Source organism: Peromyscus leucopus, chromosome 23 (assembly GCF_004664715.2).
Source record: "Peromyscus leucopus breed LL Stock chromosome 23, UCI_PerLeu_2.1, whole genome shotgun sequence".
NCBI classification, from domain to species: Eukaryota; Metazoa; Chordata; class Mammalia; order Rodentia; family Cricetidae; genus Peromyscus; species Peromyscus leucopus.
Genome location: NC_051082.1, coordinates 18,408,074 through 18,430,852, shown reverse-complemented (window position 1 = coordinate 18,430,852; position 22,779 = coordinate 18,408,074).

Below are 22,779 nucleotides of genomic sequence, written 5' to 3'. Positions count from 1 at the left end.
ATCCATTCACATTATTGTCAGAATTTGGTTTCATGTAGCTGTAAGTCTGAGGTTATCATTTCCCTATTGGCTGTCAGTATGAGCTCCCTTCCGCTTAAGCCACTCACATCTGCTCACCTTGAACCCAACAGTGACATGTGGAGTCCCTTCTAGGCTTCAGCTCTCTCTCTCTCTCTCTCTCTCTCTCTCTCTCTCTCTCTCTCTCTCTCTCTCTCTCTCTCGTCTAGGGTCTATGTAACTGTATGCATAATCCCTTTCTGCCATTTACTACCTCTATGCATAGGTGTTTAAGCTTGAGTGTCCGGGTTGGGGGAACATTTTACATAACCTGGAAGGGTTATATCCTGAAAGAGCAGCCGATGCCACACACGTTCATACCTGTAAATTCAACCCAGCCAGCATAACTTTCTTAAAGGTGGCCAACAGGACCATCCCATTCTTGGGGCTTGGGGGAAGTCTCCCTTCCCTGTGTGGGGTTTCCAGGTAGCTGGGGCCACACTGCCCAGACAAGTTGTGGAAACTGCCACCTCTTGGGCCAGCATGACTGCTGATCTTGGGGACTCAATTCCAGGATCCCAGGTCCACCAGTCCTATTCAGAGGCAACTAGCTGCTGCTGTTCCATGCTCTGTAGATTCAGAGACCCCAGGAAAGGTGTTGCGGTAACACCTGCATTACCGATACCCGTTTACCATGCCTGAGCGAAGGGCTGCGGATTAATCCCAGTAATCAGCATACCTGGAGAACTTACCAACGTCGTTGCCGCTGTTCCTGTCGAACTTACCGACGTCACCGCTCCGTGTGTTGAGTTCTGAATCCTCTTCGACCCCTCACCTGGTGTCCGATGTTTCCATCCCGGGTTTCGGCACCAGTTGCGGCGCGCTCCTCGGCCAGCGAGGAAGAACGATCACCACGCGAGGATTCTTCTCAGACCACACTTTAGTGGAGCGCCTCTTGGTTAAGGGAGAGCGGGAGGTGAGTGGCCCCGAGGACTAAACTGCAGCTGCTTATATAGGGAATCAGGCAAACGTGCCGTACTGTGATTGGGTCCCACCAGAATGCAAGCACGGGGAGCCACGGGATAGGCTGAGGACATAAGGCCAATTACCATACTCGTGCACCATAGCCAAATATGGAGTTGTTTACAGCTAGGCTACCAGGAAGCCAGCGCCATCTTTGAATAGCGGCTCCCTACAGAAAGGGACCGGAAGGCTAGGTGCCTGCATTAGTCAGGGTTCTGTGAAGGGACAGAACAGACAGGATGAACACGTATATTAAGAGGATTTATCAGAGATGCAGTCTGGGCAGTCCAACAATGGCTGCCTCCTGACTGAAAGGCTGAGAATTTGATAGTTGTTCAGACTGTGAGACTGGATTTCTCTGCAGTCCCAATCTGGTGCTAGAGTCCTGAGGATTCCTGGAGAGCTCCTGGTTTTCAGTCTATATCAGAATTCTGAAAAATTTGGACTTAATACCACCAACAGCAACGGAACAGAAGAACTTGCTAACAAGAGTGAGGGTGAAGCAGGCAAAAAGCAAAATCTCCCTCTTCTGTGTCCTTTATATAGGGTGACCCGAGTTTAGGGTGGGTCTTCCTGCTCCAAGGAATCTGATTAAGGAAATCTTAATCCCAGGTGTGCCCAGGAGCTTGGGTTTTAGTTGATTCCAGATGCAATCAAGTTGATGTGTCACGGAGTTCATCCATCCCTCTCTATGTCCTTAGTTGTTGGTGACACACAGTCCTGGATGCCTTTTGATTGGGGTTCCCTCCCCAGTAAAGGAGAACATTATTTTCCTCGTCTCCAGACCCAGGATATTTCTCTTTTAGGAGTGATTCTCAACTCCCACAGGGAGCTTCCAAGTCATTCCTTCTCTGCCCCTCACAGACACGGGGTGACCAGGGACATCTGGGACTGAATCTGGACTTTGGGATAGTGTAAGTCTTCCCCAGTGGTGCCTCTGCAGTCATTGATAGCTCCAGTTAATGGTACCTTATGCATGTGAGTATGGGGTGTCCACAGAGGCACGGGTGACCCACTAGCAGCCAGGGACACACCTTCTTCTACCACAGGGACATCGGAAACTAGAACAAAAGATGTAATACAGACCACGAATAGAAAGCCCTTTTCTTCCCTGAAAAAAAAAAGTACATTGACCCCAGTTTCACCCAGCCTGGTTGTACACGGTATGTGTGTCTTTCCAGCGTCCGGTTTGGGGGACCTGACTTCTAGGAAAGTTTACCCAGGACTCACTGACACAAGTCAGAGTGTTGGTGAGTCTCCCAGACAATGGGGGTTTGAGAGTTTCACTATTTTCGCAAGGTCTGGGAGTGCTGGGGACAAAGAGCTGTCCAAGGTGCTGACAGCAACCATCTAGGAAAGAGCCACACCTTCAGAGCCTTCACCTCTTGTCTTAAGCACAGCTCATGTTCAGTCAGAAGATTTGTCATCCCAGCCAGAGAATATGAATTTGTCTGCATTTTATGCTATGGTTAGCATGAAAATTCCAGTCCAGTGAGAAAGTGGACTCCCTCTGCTTTCTCCCATCTCTGGTAATGCCAATGTCTAGCTTTGTTTGCAACTAATGAGAACAGTTTAAAGAATATAAATCAAATATTTCATACAGTAAAAATATAATTAAAGGCATCGGAATGAAATATTGGATCTAGTCGCACTGTATTTTTACACACATTCACATCTAGCCCCAAATGCATGCCCAGCTGCATGCATATTTAAAGTTACATGAAGAAGGGTGGACTAAGTTAGTTCCTGTTCAGCCAAGTGATATCAGCTATGAATTAATTATACATCAATTATACAAGCTATGAAACCCATACAGATGTGTTCTCCTCAGATAGCCTTCTGGTTTGGAGTTCACTGTGTACATAGATACAGTGAATATGAATATTATTTTAAATGCCAAAGAACAATTGAGGAGATGGCTCAGTAGTTAAGAGCTCTTACACAGGACCCGGGATTTAGGGTTCAATTCCCAGCACCTTACATGGAGGTTCACAAACTCCTGTAACTTCAGCTCCAGGGGATCTGTTGCCCGCTTCTGGCCCCTCTGGGTACTGCACACACATATGCATATATACCATATATATACACACAAAATACAAATTAAATGTCAAGGAAGGCACAATTTACTCCCCATATTTGCTCTCTATCTCTCTTTACTTGTCTCTCTCTCTCTATCCCCCTTTACCACTCCAGCCACAATACTAGGGCTGACAGAAACATCCAACCTCGGTTGTTAGACTCACCTCCAAATACTTGGTACACAATTAACAAAGACTCAAATACTTTTGTTATTTGATTATTAAAAATCTTTTACTGTCTTTTTATTTTTCATCATAAAGTACTGTACTTTCCCATTGCAATTTGTTAAATGTGGATATTCAGACTCTACCCCATGTTTTCAGCTTACTGGAGGGTCTTCTCTTTTAATATTCTGGGCTGTTAAGTAAAGTCTGATGGGTTAATATGTTTGGCTATGTGCATGTTAAAAATAACAGGACACTTACTAGTCATTTATCACAATATGTAGAAACATACATCAGCAATGAAAAAATAGTTGAAACAAAAACCACCATTTAAAACAAAGCCACTTTGGATTTTGCTCTTGGGTTCTGATGAACTGTGTGTCTTTTTCTTCCCACCCTCTCACACAGCTCTGATCTGGCAGGTGGACAAACTACATTGTCTCCAATTTCATTCCAGATAAAGGATAAAAATGACTTTTAAAAAATCTATTCTTTGAGAATTTTACACATGCATACATTTTGGTCATATCCACCCTCTAGCTCCTCCCAGATTCCTCCCAAGTCTCCTCCCCAGACTTATGATGGTCCCACCAAGCCCAGAGGAAACCACTCTGGCATTTATGCCCTCAGTCAAAAGTGCCAATGTCATGGGAAACCAGGCTCAGAATAGGCAGAGCTTGGGTTTTTTTTTTTTTTTTTTTTTTTGTAGGAGAGATGATTTGTACGGTGTTGGTAGAATTGTGTGGTGAGAGGAAGGCCTAGTTCCAATTAGATATAAATGTGATATTGCATTTGAAAATAGGGTCACTACAGACACAGGTAAATAAAATGAAGTCCTCATGGAGTAGGGCAGAGTGTGGCTTAAGCTAACTGCTGTGATGTTAGCATAACAGTGGTTCTCAACCTTCCTATTACTGTGACCCTTTAATACAGTTTCTCATATTGTGGTGACCCTCAACTATTAAATTATTTCTGTTGCTACTTCATTACTGTAATTCTGCTACTGTTATGAATAGTAATGTAAATATCTGATATGCAGGATATCTCATATGTGACCCCTGGGAAAGGGTTGCTCAGCCCCCTGGGGGTCATGACCTGTAAGTTGAGAACCACAGGCATAAGAGGATGAGCAAAACCAGTGTACTGAGGGACACCACACACTGTTTATTAAGGCACTTTCCACAATACCAAAATATGGGTGATATTGGCTCACAGGGCTTGCTGGACACCCACTGGGATTTCCAGGTGTGTGTGTGTGTGTGTGTGTGTGTGTGTGTGTGTGTGTGTGTGTGTGTCCAGAAGGGAGGAATTGTACAAAGGCACTCAGTGCAGTTACTCAGACAGTAGCTGAAGCAGGAAGAGCTGATTGGAGAAAGATGCACTTCTGAGGATGGAAGCTGATTACAGCAGGGCAAAGTTCAGACAGTCAGACAGTGCAGATCCTCTAAACATGCGTGCCTTTCTATCATGCAATGTGGGGGTCTTTACGAAACGCACAGAGTAGATTCAAGTGTGCTCTGCATGTTCCATGTAGCTCTGTAGCTCTACATACAACTTCAGGCTCCCATGCATGCCTCATCAGCATCTTAAATCTCTCCCCAAGGGCATGTGTTTTAACATCGGAAAGAGCCACACAGGTCACCTTGAGGCACTCTGGGCTGCCTCTGCCCTTGCACCAGCGGCTCCAGTCAGTTTTAGTTAGCCTCAGCTGGAGGAACTCTCCCTTCCGCCAGTTTGCGGTCTTTGTGTAAGCCCTTCCACACCCCCCTGCTCCACCATACTCCCCTGCCTCAGCCCATCGGTGACAGATGATGGAGGATAGAGATGTAGTAGTCTACAGGCAGGTTGGACTATATAAATCAGTTGCCATTTTCAAGTGCTTATGTGGGCCTCTGGGACAATGTATTAGGCAATATAAGTGAGGCATCTAATGACACACAGTGTAGAGGAGAGAGTCGGATGGTAAGTAGTAGGTGGGAACAGGAGAAGGGGAGTGGGAGGAGGCCGGGCTTGCAAGGGACCCAGGTGGGGGCTCACAACCATCTCTAACTCCAGTTCCAGGGGGATCCAGCGCCCTCTTCTGGCCTCTTCAGGCACTGCCCATACACAGTGTACAGGCACATAACAGGCAAAACACTCATACACATAAAAATAAATAACCAGAGCTCATATCCCCAGAATCTGTATAAAAAGACAGGCACTGTAGATGCTCCTCTAATCCCAGCTCTGGGAATGAGATAGGGGGATCCCTGGGGCTTCACAGTGGGCTCCAGGTTCAGTGAGGGTCCCTGTGTTAAAAACAAGCTAGAGAGTGATTTAGGAAGTTGCCTGACAGTGATGTCTCTAGCTTCTACATACACACACACACACACACACACACATGAACACACACACACACACATGAACACACACACACACACACACACACACACGCACACACACATGAACACACACACACACATACACACACACTAACAAACAAATAGCCCAAGTACTCCTCAAATCCTGAGATGTTATTGTTGAGAGAGACACCCCTCCCCTCCCCCATTTCTCTCTCAACTCATTTTTGGCTCACATCATTAAAATTAATATTTTTCAGTTCCCCGGGTCGTATCCCAATGACTTGATTATCCGACAGGCATTTCCCCTCTGAGGGCTTCTGAGAATCCTATCTGGCTTCATCATCTCCAGGCAGCATACAGAAGCAGGTCTATTTACTCTGAAATGTGCTCCTAACTGCTTTAAAATGATGACTGTGGCCTCAATCTCAAACGCCACATTTTTTACATTAGTCCTCTATATTCATAATTGCTGGGAAAGGTTCTTTTTTTCAGAGGACTTGCACTTTTATTGGGCCAGAATAAAAGTTGGCCTGACCCACATTTCATCTGTCACCTTTTGTATTTTTCTGTCGTGAATGCAAAATAGTAGAGTAATCCAAGACTGTGCTGAGTCGTGAAATTGAAAAGGCTAAATGGCAGGGGAGTTTCTTTTTTTCTACGCTGATTAAATAGATTCAAGAAATTGGAGAATTTTTATAATACCAAATAGAGACTTGCAAGGAAAGACCAAAGAGCATGTGGCATAAAATCGCACAGCAGAGGGCCGAGGTGAAGAATACTTAGATGCACTTACTCCCTCCAGACCTATCCTGACTCCACTGCTAATGAGACCAGACATCAGAGGTGTCTTAGGTAATAGGTCTTGACTTGCAAAGACTCTACCTGGACCTCACCTTGTGTAAGGGACTAAGAGCCTGGGATGAGTGTGGGAGGGAGAGCGTGCCCAGATGTTCATCTTAGAATCCTCCCAGGGCCTTGGTAATAATGGCAGTGAGGTCCTTGTTTGGGTTTCATCCAGCCTCTGAGCAAAAAGGCACATTCTGGCTTCTGGCTGCCTAACTTTCCCCTAAGGTCAACGGTGTTGGATTGTGCATTTATTGCATCTCATCAACAAAATCCCATTGAGTCATCAACAGTGGCGGTGACAGAAACACACCGAGATGAGAAAACTCATCCAACCTCCCTTCCTGACACTGTTGATTGTCAGCTATCTGGTGTCTGGAATCACATGGGAGATGGCATACTTATAGGGATTGTCCAGGTTAGGTTAAATGGTGTGGAGAGAGCTACCATTCTGTGGGTGGGACCCTTCCTTGGACAGGGGGTCCTGGACTGTTTGAAAAGAAGCCAACAAGCCTCGAATCTGCCTGTGTTCCTCTCGCCTTCTTTATTGTGGATGTGATGCCACCCACTCCCAGTTCCTGCCACCGTGACTCCACCACGATGGATGACAGATGGTGCTTTGTGGGAAAACAAATGCTTTCTCTCTTAAGTGGCTTTTATCAGGATATCCTATTACAGCAGCAGGAAGAGAAATGGAGACAGCATTGCTCACAGGAGAGCTGGGATTGTATTCGAGGGAAGAGGGAAGAGAAAAAGGCTTTGCTGTAGAGGAGGGATCCTCCTCTGGCCAGGAGCCTGCTGCAGGAAAGGTGGGGGCGGGGCAGGATGTTTGCATCTGCCTGGTGTTCACCAGCTGTGTGACTGTGGGTGAGACAGTCCTCGGGATGCCGGGACCTTCTTTGGTAGCACAGGGTGGTGGAGACTCTGCGCCGCAAGCATGGGGGTGAGCTTTAGTGAGATGAAGCACGCACGTTCTGGTTCAAGGTTGTCACAGTAGAATGTGCGACTGTATATTCTGCCGGAGGACCTTCTCACACCCAGACCAAGAGTCCCTCCCATGGCCAAGACAGGAGCCCTATAAAATTCTTTTGAGATACTGCTTGCTTGGTTTGCATTTTGACCTGTGGGTTATCGTTTCAACAAAGCCTGAGTGAGAAGAGGACATGAATTTTCCCCGTACAGAGGCGTGGTGGAATAGGAGTGCTTGGCCTGCTGTGTCTCATCATCTCTGCTCCATCACTGCACACATCATTTCTCACAGTGTTGCGTTGGGTGAGATGGAACCTGGCAGCCAAACCAGTGCATCTCGGGAATCAAAAGCAGTTGCGGGCTGCGCATCCCTTACCATTTTGGAATGAGCTCCTCACTACACCATTGGACACCTTTCCCTGGGGCAGCTCTGCACTCTCATTTAACAACATAACGCAGGGTAGGTATCTCCATTTGCTGTGAAATCAGCATCTAACATCTGGTCTTATGAAGTAAATTGTAAAGGATGCAGAAGTTGATGTTACATGGTCGGACACAGAGCATTTGGGGTAGACCTGGCCTTTGAAACCTTGCCAAAGTAGAAAAGGACCAATGGTTTAAGCAAAATCAAAACTTCAATATACAATGTTGCCAAATTATTCCCTTCCTCTTAATGTGGATAAGCCTCAGAAATTTATGCAGATGTTACAATGCCATGGGTAACATATTTGTCTCAGTTTTTACCAGGTGTATATGACTGTGGGTGAGGCAGGATCCTGTGACCTTGCTAAGGATATACCTGAGGCAGGGGCATGTCAGTGTTTACTATTTTCAATCTTAAGAATTTGGTTCCCAGCATCCATACCTGATGGCTCACAATCTCTTGTAACTACAGCTTCAGTTGCTGATGCCCTCTTCTGGCCTCTGCAGGTACTGCATGCACACATACACAGACACACACGCATATACACATGCCAGCACACACAAACGCACAATTAAAAATAAAGGTAAATCTTTTCATGAAAGTCGTAAATGAAATTATAAGGATGGTGCCTTCCAAAGCAGAGGACACAGCTGCTCTGTCACCAGAACTGTAATCACAGAGCAGGACACACTTGTTTCTTACAATAGGCATTGATGTAGCCAGGGTCAGGGAAGAAGCTAAGCTGGGCAGTCTTCAATCAGCAGGATTATTTGTGGAGCAGAGGTCATGATTTCTTTATTGTGAAAATCTCTTTTTCTATCATGGAAAGAAAAAAATCCTCTTCACCCTGTGACACATTACAGTGGGAGCCACAAAAGACTTAGCCAGCAGTAATGGCCACTAATTTAATGGGGTAGGAACCAGGTGCCTAATCCAGCCTTTATTCTATATTCAGGTGTGACTGCAGCCGTCACCACACTTAGCAACTGTAAAAGGACAAGACAGTGTCTGAGAACCTAGCCATTTTCCCAGAAGAGGATTTATGAAATAGTTTGAACTGGGTTTTTCTTCTTGAGCTACTTGCAGGCATCCTGGGACACAGGGCAGCCATCTGTAGCTTTGCTGACAGAGGAGAGAAGGAAGGGAGAGGGGGATGCTCTGGGTTTCTAGGAGACCCGAACACAGGCTGGAGCAAAGAGGAGCCGTGCAAACAGGTGTGAGGTGTGAAGGCAGTGGGCAGGGCTGCCTCTGGGACTCAAGACAGCACCAGCTTCTCATCCCAAAGAGCTACAGAAATGCATCAGGCGGAGAAGTCACAGGGAGACCAGAGGAAAGCTGCACAGTGGATGGAGGCTGACGGAACTGCAGGGCTGCGTGGGGTCCTAAAGGGGACAAAAAGGAGAAAGTGAGCTGAGCACCAGCGTCCATCTCTCTCTGTTTCCTGACTGTGGTTGCCATGTGACCAGCTGCTGCATGCTCCTGCTGCCATGCCCTCCCCTCCCCCATAGACTGTGACTTCAAACCGTGAGCTGGAAGAAACCCCTATTGAAGTTTTGTTAGATATTTTGCCATAACAACAAGTGATGACGTCAATGTCACATTATAGCATCGTTGCTACTTAATGTTCCTCATAGCTTTGCTTAGGCTTTTGGAAGAATGAGCAGAGAAGGACAGTCAGGGTCTTGAATGCACAGGTGTGTTAGGACATGGTTTGATGGGTATCAGGATGAGCCATGCAGGAATCTTACAAGGCTGCAGACTGAACTTATTGCTCATTCATATGGTTAGGACAGAAAGGGTAAATAATTATTTAGTTTTATGATAGGAAATCAAAGTTTTAGGCAATTATTTTTTGTTAATATCTGAGTCTGACAGATTGGGAATATTTGATGAAGCATGGAAAAAAAACATGAATTGTTCACTGTCAGGGTGTTTTTAGTAAATGAGGAAACTGAGGCATGTTGGGAAAACTCTGTTGACAGAGAAGGAACCTCATTTATAGTAAAGAAGTCAGTGTCCCTGAGGGCCAACCTCTCATTATGTAGCAGATAATCACTTCTCATAATTACATTTAACTCTCTCTCTCTCTCTCTCTCTCTCTCTCTCTCTCTCTCTCTCTCTCTCTCTCTCTCTCTCACACACACACACACACACACACAGTCAGACACACACTAATAGTCTCACAGTTTTTCAAGGGATAAAACTATTTTAAAATGTTAAGTTTTTCCTGAGTCAGTTGATCAATATTAACTGTTTATCTCAAATGTGCTTTGCTGATAGCTGGAAATCTGAACCCAGATGGCTCCCTCTGAACCCACAGCCTGTGGGTCTGGCAATAGCATCATGCAGAAGTGTGAGCATGTGCTACTTACCCATGACCCTCACTGCCACAGAGGGAGACTGGCTGTAGCTGTTAGATATGGCTGACCCTGACCTATGAGGCAAGAGGAAGCTCTGCAGCATGGCAGTGGCATTTTGGAGTATATGAATAGAGACCGTTGACCCTAGTAAGACTCAATTACTCTGGTCAATCCACCCCAGCTTGCTGCTTCACACTCATAAGGGGGTGTTAGGAGCTTCAATTTGGGAGCACCAGACCTTTGCAGATCTGCCCATTTCCCCCTCCTTCAGCCTTTCCATACCCTCTTCCTTTTGCCTGCTGTAGACATCTCGGTTGGGGTGGAAGAAACATCATACCAGCTCTCAGGTACAGAATGGCTGACTTTGCTTCTCTGTTGCTGTGGTAAAAACAAAACAAACACTGACCAAAAACAACTTGGGGAGAAAAGGTTCTATTTGAGTTACACTTCTGAGGTCACAGTCCATCATGTAGGGAAGTCAGACAGGAACTCAAGGCAGGAGCCTGAAGGCGGGGACTAAAACTGAGACCATGGAGGAGTGCTGCTTACTGGCTTACCCCCTATGGCTTGCTCAGCCCACTTTCTTCTAGCATCCAGGACAACCAGTCCAGGGATGGCACCACCCACAATGGGCTGGATCCTTCCAACTTCAATCATCAGTCAAGAAAATGCCCCACACGTTTGCTCACAGGCCAATCTGATGGAGGCATTTTTTTTCAGTTAAGATTCTCTCTTCTCAGGTGGGTCAAGTTGAAGCTCACTGCATCCCAGGGGCGCTGTATGTTTCTCTCCTGTGACCTCGGACATCTTTTTCACACCAAGGCTTTCTACATGAAACAGACCCCACCCCTCCCCCTCACGGCATCAGCATCCAGCTTGTGTCTCACGGTACTCTGCCCAAGGGTGTTCTATTGATGATGAATGGAAATCACACCAAGATTAATTTGCACATCTTCCCTCAATAGTAAATGGGGATCAATCATAGTTCTTGTTTCATATAAAAACTACCACAGGTGAAGGGATGATTGATATCTAGCCCAGCATTAACTTATCACATTGGTAGTGTATATGTATTTCTGACCTGACCATACAAATGCATATACCAACTCTGCCTTTCCCAGATGGGTCACTGAGGGGGTTGTTTTCTTGACATAGTTTTGTGTCTATGGTTCTATAAATAGCTACTCCTGAAGGTTGACTAACTTAAAGTCTGCTGCTTTTATTGATGAAATAAAAACAGAAGGTTCTTTTGGAAATACACCTGCATTTAAATTATAACATTGCACTGTGTGCACGTGTGCACGTGTGCGTGCATGCGTGCGTGCGTGTGCGTGTGCGTGTGCGTGTGCGTGTGCGTGTGCGTGTGTGTGTGTGTGTGTGTGTGTGTGTAGTCATGAGTATCAGTCCTTACTTTTCCTCCTATGTGATACAGGTGTCTTGTATGCTCCTGTGGATCTCAGGCTACTTCCCATCTCCTTAGGCAGCACTGGGATGACAGATGCCTGCTGCTGAGAGTGGGTTATGTGCATTCTTGGGATTTGAACTCAGGTTCTCATGCTTGTGCAGCAGGTACTTTACCCACTGAGGCAATTTTCCAGTTCTGTGAAATTACGTGTACATTTCTCTTTCATCTTGTGGTGTTTATTTTACATTCTACATATTGGCATCCATTTTTATAGCATTTAGGCCTTCTTATACACGGGGCAGTGCACCTTCAGAATTATGGACAGCTGGGGACATAGCTGTTCCATAGTTGTGGAACGCTTGCCTTTCATATTCAAGGTCCTGGATCTAATCCCCAGTACTGCATAAAACTAGGTGTAGTGGTGAATGCCTATAATCCAAGGACTGACCCAGGGCTGGCCTATACCCACCATACCCACCTAACCTATCCACCCACCATACCCATCATACCCTACCCACCCACCATACCCACCACCCGCCATACCCACCATACCCTATCTACCTACCACCATCATACCCACCACCATACTTCACCATACCCACCATGCCTCCTGTCTCAACACTGACATACCCATCATAACTTACTCACCCTACCCATCATGCCTCCATACCATGCCCCTGCCTCCTGCCTCACCACAACCACAACAACCACAACCACAGTGTGCCTTGTGTTGGAGACAGGTCACAGCTATCCTTGGGTACATAGTGAGTTTGAGACTGGGACACACGAGAACTTGACTAGAACCCCCCCCCTACAAATATCCAAAAACAACAGAAAGAGGACAGGAAGAAAATAAACAAAGAAAAAAGTCATTGAAACAATGTACAAATAAGATCTTCCCATCTTTCCATTATGAGTTGCAATAATTTTCTTTTGGGGATTTTTTTTTTTTTTTTTTGGAATTTTACGGTTTTCTCCCAGCTAAAATGGGAGATGCTCTGCATGGCTGACTGTCAGACAAGATGTGCCTAATGGGTGCAGTTACCACATGACTGTTATGAGTGTAAACGGTGGTTTTCTGTTCAGATCTAAAGCCTCTCTACAGAAAGAGAATTAATGCTCATACTCTAAATTTCATTAAACAAATGGCTGGGGAGGACCTAGGTCCTAGGGAGGACTTGCTACTGTTCAACTGCATTGTCATGGCACCTAGTGCCTTTTAAATATCCACGCTTCTTTCCATAGAGAAATATCACTCTCAACCTTCATCAGAGAAGCTTCTCTTTGCACTGAATGACAATGTGGCTGTTCTAGGTGTTTAGAATTGGTGACAATTGAGGGCTCATCCCAAACTATGACATTCATAACCCTAAGGCTCCTGTAGATTCATGAAAGAAGAGCTAGAAAGGTCTAGAAGATATGGAGATGGGATTTAAAATGTTGTCTTTGGAGCATGACACAAAACTTGTAAACATGATCTCACAGCAGCTGCTCTTGCCTATCCTGGGTGTGTAGTTCACTGGGCAGGTCAACAGTCAATCAGGGATTTGGGCCGCCACTCATGGGTCCCTCTTGCTATTGAACTATTGGTTGCTGATGGGCCCTGGTTGAAGGACCAACATTGTCTTCAGGTGTGTACTTGGTGGTGAGCCCACCAGGACAGTACCAAACCTGGCAATGTAAACAGTCGTGGCATCTTAGTTACTTTTATATATAACAATGACAAGATAATAAAGGGTTAGAGTCCATGTTGGCGAATCAAAGGCATGGTGGCAGGAGCAGTTGAGAGCTCACATTTGTTTCACATGTAGGAGGCAGACACAAGATAACTAAGAATAACATATGTTCTTTGAAACCTTTAAGTACATTCCCAATTGGACATTCATCCAACAAGGCGACATCTCTTCATCCTTCCCAAACAGTTTCACCAACTAAGGACCAAGTATTCCAATGTATGAGCCTATGGGGGCCATTCTCATTCAAACCACCATAGATGATTAAATTTAGTGAGTCTAAAATAAACAAGACCTGAATGTGAGGAAGGGTCTATATTGAGGAGGGGGGCAGTTGGGTGGGAGGAAGATAAGAGAGAGTTGGTGTATAAGTAATCAGAATGCATTATTTACATGTATGAAACATCATAATTTAATTTTAAAAAAGGGCTCTTGGAGATGACTTATTAATTTCTTTTCCCTCCTGGGTCATGTTTGAGTCTTATCTACCTTGCAGTTAGCTGAGGTCATGTGACTCAGCCTCAGCCAATGGCAGATGGATAGATGCTGACTGACTCTCCCCTCTGATGTACATAGATGTCCCAACTTGATCCTGCTTCAACAGCTTTATGTCCAACATCATGGTACTCACTTTCAAAAACTGGTTGAAGGGGCTCCAGATGGGAAGAGTTTCTTCTCCAAGTTAATCCTGCCTCCAGGAAGAATTGTTCCCTTGGCAGCACATAGAGGTACCAATGCCCATCATGTTTCAGTTATAGCAACTAGTTCAACCTTAACCATTCTCCAAATAAAGTCAGGAGAAGTGGAAACCAAGTTGCAGTCTTGAGTTCAGATATCAGCAGATATCAACTCATACTTTTGGTCAAGATATGAACTGATCTTTGGTAGTTTTTTTCATCTGTTCTAAGAAGCAAGTAATCTGTGAAGAAAGTGATCCAAGGTCTCCAAGGAGCACCAGGGTTGCTTACCAGACTCCAGCAATGATCTTCAAGATGCTTTGAAGTGCAATTGGTGTGAGCTTTGCTGTACTCTGTCTTAACGGGTCTGCCTATCCATTTGGGTTTTGGATGGTTCTAGGCACTGGGTTGATAACAGAGCAGACATCTACACGACATTGTCTTCATTCAACTGACCTGCAGGCTGTGGAGATGGATCAACAGTTAAAGCTTTTTCCATATGAAGACTGGGTTTTGGATTACCAGAATCCCACCTAAATGACAGGTGGGGATGGCAGTCTATCTGTTATTCCAGCCTCAGCAGACAAGTGACAGGGGAATCCCCAGAACAGTCTAAAGAGACTGGGCATATTGATGAGCTCTGGGTTTGATTGAGAGAGCCTGCCTCCTTGAATAATGTAGAAGAGTGATGGAGGATGATTCTTAAAGTCAACCATGCACTCTAACCAAAACATTTCCCCCTTTCTGTATCCATATGTATAGAAAAACAAGGCCTGCAAGAGGCTTTCTTGTTAAGTGAGGCTTTGCAGGCCTCAACATGCATGCACACATGCATGCACACCTCCTCTTCATTCACCCATTCATGTAAGACAAAAAAATGCACTCTACACACACATGGAAAATGGAAAAAAAAAAAAGAAAATAAAATGGATTTAGTATCTACATTGTGCAAGAATCTGAAAGTAACTTGGGGGGTCAATTGTTTTGTAAAAAGGAAGACACCTTCTCCTTTGACTTTTTAGGGCTTCCTGGAGGACACCAAGTTCAATTAATATTTTTTTTCTCACCTAAAATTGAAAGACTGGGTATATGTTAGAATGTGAAAGTCAATACCAAACACAGGTTATGGCAGTCAAGATATTAGGAAGAAATAGCACCTGTAACCAGTGTAACCAGAGAGACACCCCAGCCTGCCTCTGTGCTGAGAGTCAGTGCACCCCTACCCTGCACTCCACCTCCTGAAAGAGCCGAAGCAATGCTACTTGAGAAGCACGGGCTGGTTTGCCATGACATTGCTCTGGCCTTGCTTCATCTATTTCCATTCCTGATTTGCACAGACTGGAGGCAGCACAATTTATCATCTCTCGGGCCAACACAGCCATTTGGGGAAATCTATTTTCGTACATGCAGAGCGATGTCTTCAACTTGGCTGATTCCTGAGGAAAATCAAATCAGACCGGGCACAGAACCCCCGAAGCGCCACTCGCTCCCTATCCATACACCCTAACCAAAACATTTCCCCCTTTCCGTATCCATATGTATAGAAAAACAAGGCCTGCAAGAGGCTTTCTTGTTAGGTGAGGCTTTGCAGGAAGTAATAGACACAGCAAACACAGACACAGCTTCAGGCTTTGGGTTTTTTTTTTTTATTTTTTTATTTATTTTATTTATTTATTTTTTTTGTGCGTGTGCTTGAAATAAATATTCTGGGGCTTCAAATTTTTGATGGTGTTTTATTTTCTGTTTTCCTATTTCAATCAGAATCTCAGTTCCCCGTTCTTTGCCTCAGGAGGAAAAGCAGGGATGTTTACTTCTGCTGGGTTGCTGCTGAAGGATGTAGAGCTTGGGACAGGAGTGGTCTACAGAATGGGATGCAGCTCTGAGCCCTCTACGTTCATTAACCAATCACATTCTTAAGTATTACGACTTGAGACTAAGAGAAGTCCTTTCAAATGAGACCAAACCCATCTTGAGCACTTGCACAGGGAGGTCAGCCACCATCGTTTCGTTCTTTAGTCTTGAAGACTGACACAGTCATAGAAGAGTCACACGGGACATGGAGAGCAGGTATATGGTATCCAGGTGGGCCACAGCCATTTGGAAGCTGTGGCTGGACTCATTGGAAGTAGTGCATCTTCTGAGATTGCCTGTATCTGATTTAATCCTGAGTAGGATAGTGGGACAGATGGCAATTGTGGGCAGGTCTTGATTGTTCTGAACTAATGGTCACAGAGGCCATGAGTCTGAATTCTAATATCATGTAGGTTCTCAGGGATGTCCATTTATACATCCAGCTGTCTCCTTGTCATGTCATCTGAAATAGTAACATTTTTCATTGCTGTGACTAAAAAGTCTGACAAGAGCTATTTAAGGATGGAAGGGTTTATTCTAGCTCACAATTGGAGGGTAAAACCCATGGTAGTTCAAGGAGCATGCAACAGCTGGTCACGTGGCACCCACAGTCAGGAAGCAGGAAGAGATGAAGGCTGATGCTCAGCTCCCTCTCTCCTTTTTTATTTAGTCCAGGACTTCAGTCGATGGCATGGCGTTGCCCACGTTCAGGGAGGGTCTTCCTATTTCAGTTAAATATCTCTGGAAACATCCTCACAGACACACCCAGAGGAGGCTATCCCAATGGATTCTGAATTCACTCCACTGAGGATGAATTGACCCAGAGACAGAAGAAAATTTCTCAGATGTGGGCAGCCCAGGGCTGTCACATTGGCACACTGACAGGTGAGCACAGTCATTCCTGAGCTGCACTAATTCCTTAGTGACCACGCTGGGTTATCCTATCAAGATAGCCTACACTCATTTGAACTACTCTGCCATTACAATCTAAGGTTCACTAAGTGATAATTATGTGGCTGCATTGCTTACAGTGACCAAGGAGTTAGTTGCACACTTCAAGAGGACCCTTTGTTTTAGAGAGACTAATGTTCTGTGTTTTTTCTTTTCTTTTTTGTTGTTGGCTCAATCTTGGTTGGTGACAAAGCTTTTTTTTTTTTTTTTTTTTTTTTTTTTTTTTTTGTTACTCTGGGCATGGTTGCATCCTGGCCATGTCTGGGTCTCTCAGCTCTAAGGGTATTACAGCCTCTTTGTGCATCGTTCAATAAACAGCCTCCATCCGTCCTAAGCCCAGATTTACATACCTAAAAATTCAACAATACACATGCATAAGCATTAACTATCTCACAAAAGCATCCTTCGGGTGCTGTGGAGCTCAGCCACGTTTGGATAACACTGCTTTGGGTTGCGCATCTTATTTTAGCAGCATGTTTTTAAGATTTTTTGACATCAAAGTAGACTTAAAGGCAATTCTTCATATTCTTTGACTTTCTTTCTTATTTTTCAATCAAATCTTCCCACCGCATCAGTAAACACAGCAATCTTCTAACAAGGCTGCTTAATTATGAGCTGTGCAGGCTGCAAAGGCTCCTTTATGGGTACAGAGCCTGCATCCTTTGTGGAGCCAGCCAGGGTCCTGCAAAAGGAGGCTGCCTGTGTGTTTGTTACTATTCAGAGTCAGCTCTCAGAGCACATGGTAGTTTCTGTCCTTCTGAAGGTTTGCCTGCCTTTGGGAATAGTTTATCGTGTCTGTAAATTGCTGGCCATGGAGATCATGCTTGAGACTCAAGTGACAAGCGGACAGGGGACTTTCTGTGAAGGTGACTGTTATGTCACATTTCCTTCTGAGCTGAAACAGTCCATCCAGGTAAAACCCAGGAAGTCAACTGCTTGAAAGTTCTAGGAAGTCCCTGAAACTGAACAGATCTGCTAGGTTCCTCCCTTCACAAGTATATATAAGCAGGAAGGACTGTTGAGGGTTACCCTCAGACCAGCTGAGAACCCAGAAGAGGTTTAGACCAACTGAGTCAGTTAGAAAGGGTACTTTCAATCTGTTGAGTTGACGACAAGTGGTGTAAGTATGCTCTAGGTTTCCAGGTTCTGTGAGCTGTCATCTGTACTGGGAGTGGGCTTTGTTGATGTAGAAATCTTGGAGTCATGTCTGCTTCTAAACAAGCATTCCCTCACCCCAGGCAGGGAACTGACAACAGATGAAAGTAAGGACACCACCAAAGTCCAACTTGATGAACCAATGTGTCTAGTTGTAGTTGCTTATAGGAACAGTGGTCATGCGTTGCTTATAGGTCCAGGGGTGACCCCCCAACAGTGGTGTTATCAAGAAGTCCAACTCCATCAGTGATAATGACCTCATGGATACTCCTTTAGGTAACTTTCTATCTTCAACATATTCTAGTAACTCTCAAGACCATGGATGGCATGCAGACAGAAGAGAATGATGGCTGAATCACAGGTGAGGAGGCTGTTCCCTCCCTTCCCTTTTCATACTAGGGAATATTAACAGTTCCATCACTGTCCCCACTGACCTACCTCTGTGTTGCTCTTATTACATTGCCATGACTGCAGTGCTAAACATTCTGTAGCTCACTCTAGCAACTTCTGCTCCAGCATGGCCAATGATCCTGCCATGCCCATGCCCAGGGGAAATACCCCCAAAATTGCCCCAACAATTTTTTGACTGCTCTGGTAAGTCAGGTCTGGAATGGCTTCAGCAGGAAAGGGCATCCTGTGACACACACATCCCAGCTATGAGTTGTCTTTCCACAGCTTCTAAAATAATGGGCCAAACTGGCCATGGACTTGGAATCTCTAAAACTTTAAGCCTAAATAAATATTTTCTAAATTCTGGTATTTATCATCATGATGAAAAGCTTTCTAACATAGGTACCATGAAGTCGAGGCCTAGCAAAGGACTTTGAAATCAAGGCTCCCGTGAGGAAAAGAAGCTGAATGACTGGCCTCATCCCATGAGTCCCAACCTGCTGAAACTCACACAGAATGACTTTCAAGGGATTCTGGGGGTGCTGAGGGTAATGACAATTCATTGTTTCTATGGTCATTTAAAATGTCTAGGTTTCTGCTGAGAGTCTTTCCACCAGCCCAGTCCTTAGCACCATGAAGCTACAATGAGGGGAGCTAAGATAGCAGCAAACTGTCTTATTGCTCATGCAAGTGAAATGGGAAAGTAAATTCCTTGATGCCCCAAGAAGAAAATAAGTCCTCTAATGTTTTTCCCCAGGTGTTTTACTTTGCTTTCTAGGTATAAAACATTGAGCAAAAACAGTGTGGGGAGGAAACGGCTTTACTATAGTTCACAGCTCACAGTCTGTCACTGAGGAATGTTAGAGCAGGACTCAAGGCATGAACCTAGAGTCAGGAACTAAAGCAGAAACCAATGATGCTTACTGGCTCCTCTTCACGGCTTGCTCAGCCTGCTGTAGGGAAAAGGGGCTGGCTAAAGAAACTTACCCTGACCCTGGAGCCCAGAACTAGAGAAAGATGGCTCAGATCAGGGCAGAAAGAAACACAGTTTAGCTCAGTCAGATTAGAGCCATCTCTGCCCCTGGCCAACTGACTTGTGAAAACAACCAATCACAGAGAAGAACAGTAGAACCCTGGGCCCCAAGTTAACCTGTGGTTGACTCCACCCCTAAGACATCCTATGTAAACCGCCCTGCCTATTTAGTTGAAAAAAAGAGCTGTTCTCTCCACCCTGTTAGAGGCAGCTACTCTCCTGGACTTCTCCTTCCCAAATAAATCTCCTTCTCAGAGTTTTGGGTGTGAAGATCTTTATTCACTAATATAGAGAAGATCCTTGCTGAGATGTCCCTCAGTAGACAAGGAGGAGCTGAACAGAAGATCCTTGCTGAGACATCCCTCAGTGGACAGAGCAAGAGAGAGCTGAAAAAGTAACTTTCCTCTGGAGCGGGAGGAGATTGCTACATTTCTACAGGGGTTTCCACTTTTGCAGAGTGAAGCAAAAGAAGCAAGATCTTAGGCTAGAGAAGCAGAGCTCAGCTAGGAAGCCCCCTTAAGTGGGGGCTGAGCAAAGCCCAGCTGTAGCAGCTCTCCAGGAGAGGAGTAGGTTTGCTATATCCTGCGGGGAGACCATTCCCTCATCACACCAGGTAGAGCCTGACTTTCTGAACAGTCAGGATGCCCTTTCCTGCTGAAGCCATTCCAGACCTGACTTACCAGAGCAGTCAAAAAATTTCCCTTCCAGGGTTGGGCTGCCTCTTTGCAGCTCCAGCTGTCAGAGCTGTCCTAAGCAGCTCAAGGTATTGCCTGGTAGTCAGGACACCTTTCCCCAGAGTTACAAAACTCACATTTTGGTGCCAAAACCAGGGACCTAGCCCACAGAGTTGCAACAAATTTACTTACACCTGCTTTCTTATACTACCCAGGACCACCTGCCCAGGGATGGTACTGCCCACAATGGGCTAGGGCCTCCCATGTCAATCATTCATCAAGAAAATGCCCCACAGATATGGTCACAGGCCAATCTGATGGAAGTAATCCCTCAACTGAGGTTCTTTCTTTCCATGTATGTTAAGTTGACAACCAAGAGTAGCCATTCCATCATATTGCTTTTAGAAAATAAATATTTATGAATCCTTTTGTCATGTGTTAGAGATATCAGCTCATCTTCTCAAAGATTAAATCAATTTCTTTAGCTCTTCTCCTAGGGATGTCTCCTCAGAGGCCTGCCCTGAGCTGTGACCACCCACTTGCAAATGACATTGGTGTCTCTGCCTGAGTGTCTGGCCATCAGAGTAACTTTCTACTTATTCCAAAGATGTGAGAGGCTTTATTTTCCTTTTGGAGAAATGATGATGGATGTGATGTAATGGATAATACACAGCTGAAGATGTTCAATGGTGAGGACCATTTCTGTCTTTGCCGCCTTTTATGTGTCTTGCTCATGGCACCTACCTAGGTCTTTCCTAGTATTTAGCTAGTAGTGAACCTGTATCATGCCTATTCTCCCAAGGAGGCAGACTTTATGACTAGTTATCTTGTCATGAAAGGACATATAATATCTGTAGAATAGATGGACAAAGGTGAAGTGTCCCAGTCTCTCACTTCCACCCATCTCAGCCGGTGGAATCTCTCAGTGCAATGATTTATAGAAGCACTGTGAGGATTTCCCACATCCTTGGATACTCAAAGTAACAAAGGTCTATCTTCTAAATGACACACTGGCTGACTGTGCCTGTGTCATAATTTCAGCGGCACAATTTCAAAATGACATTTTAACAGCCATGTGGGTTGGTTTGGTTCAGTCTTTATCCCTGTTATTCTCAATGCAGTCCCAGGTATGAAACACACACACCTCTGTGTGAAGATGCTATTTTGTGAGAATATGCTACTTCGTTAAAATGACTTTTTATTTCCAGCTCCATGATAAAGAGTTTGAGCAAAAATTGATTGAAATGTTATTACTACTGAATCTAAATATTTAAAAATTAAACATTAAATTAATTAAAATAAAAATTCTAAGCCTTACATTGAAAGACTAAAAGAATCTGACAGTATTCTATTGGGGACTTCAGGGGTCCAGCCCCCCAATAGTCCCCTCCCAGGGTCCGGGAAGAATCTACAACCAGCTGATAATTAATATTTGAAGAAAAGAAATGAATCTATGTACACTAAACTCCTTAGTCCATATACTTTATTATTTTGTGTCAGTTCTCTCTCTACAAGCTTATACTCTGCTCTCATTTTTAGCTCCTTTCTTGCCCAATTTCTCCTTACATTTATCTGTTGTCCCCTCTAATTCTATCTTAATTCCTTCTTTTAGTTCTGCCCCTTCTAGGTTCTCATTCATCTACATCTAGTTCTTTCCCATATCAGCTCCTCTCCCATCTCCTTCTCTCTCATCTTGTTCTTCCTCCTCTTGTTCTTCCCCATCTGGCTCTTTTCATCTTCCATCTCGTTCCTCTAGTACTCTCTTCTAGCCCTTCAATCTAGTTCTTCCCCACCTCAGTTTGTTCCTCTCAAGTTCTTACCCATCTAGTTCTTCCATTCTCTTTTCTCTTCTCCATCCTCCAGTGCCCTGGAAGTTCTGGTATATATATACACTTACAAGCAGTATTCCCTTAGCCAGGCTTCCAGGGTCAAACTGAGGGGTGATAAGAATCCCACAGAGAGGCAATAACCATTAAATATCATTTGCAAGCCCAAAGGGAAGTGACCAATGGGGAAATGAATTAACTAAAGGCTAAGTTCTGGTAATATCTAAGAAGAGGGATGTGCTCAACTATAGTCTTAAACGTGATTAGTAGAAAATGTTAAGGATCTATAAGTTGCTAGGTCAATGGGAGAAAATACAACTGCCTTCTTTTTTCCTGTGGCTCCTATCAGTCCCAGCTATCTGCATTTTTTCTGCAGGGTGGGGGAAAGTGTGCTCGGTCGCTAGGCAACCTGTGTACAGCTAGATGCCTCTGGTGATAGTAAAAGGGAGATCTGGAACTGGAGGTAAGATTTGGGAAAGGAGGAAGTTAAGCTTAATTGGCACATCCACCAGGCCTTCTCAAACAGGTAGCCTGGATGCTTAAGTCTGTTCTTAGAGTATAGAGGTATCTCTGATAAGGTACTTTCCTCTGTCTGGGGATGGACCTGGCCTGATGCTGCCAATGATAATAATTACAGGGAGGCTTGAACTGAGGTTCTGGCTGAGCATAGCTGTCAGCACAAAAAATTATCTAAATATTCCTAGAAATGGTTAGGTAAGGAGTTAAAGGTCTATAAAGTTAGTAAGGCTGTAAGAAAGGAGGGTCCGAGCTAAATTGTGTAAAACTATTACTTAACGTCCACCTGACCTAGGTAGTGTCTCTTTGTGGAATTTACCTTAAATCAGGAGACTTGTTATTGCTGTTAGTCCTTGAGGGTGGCTAA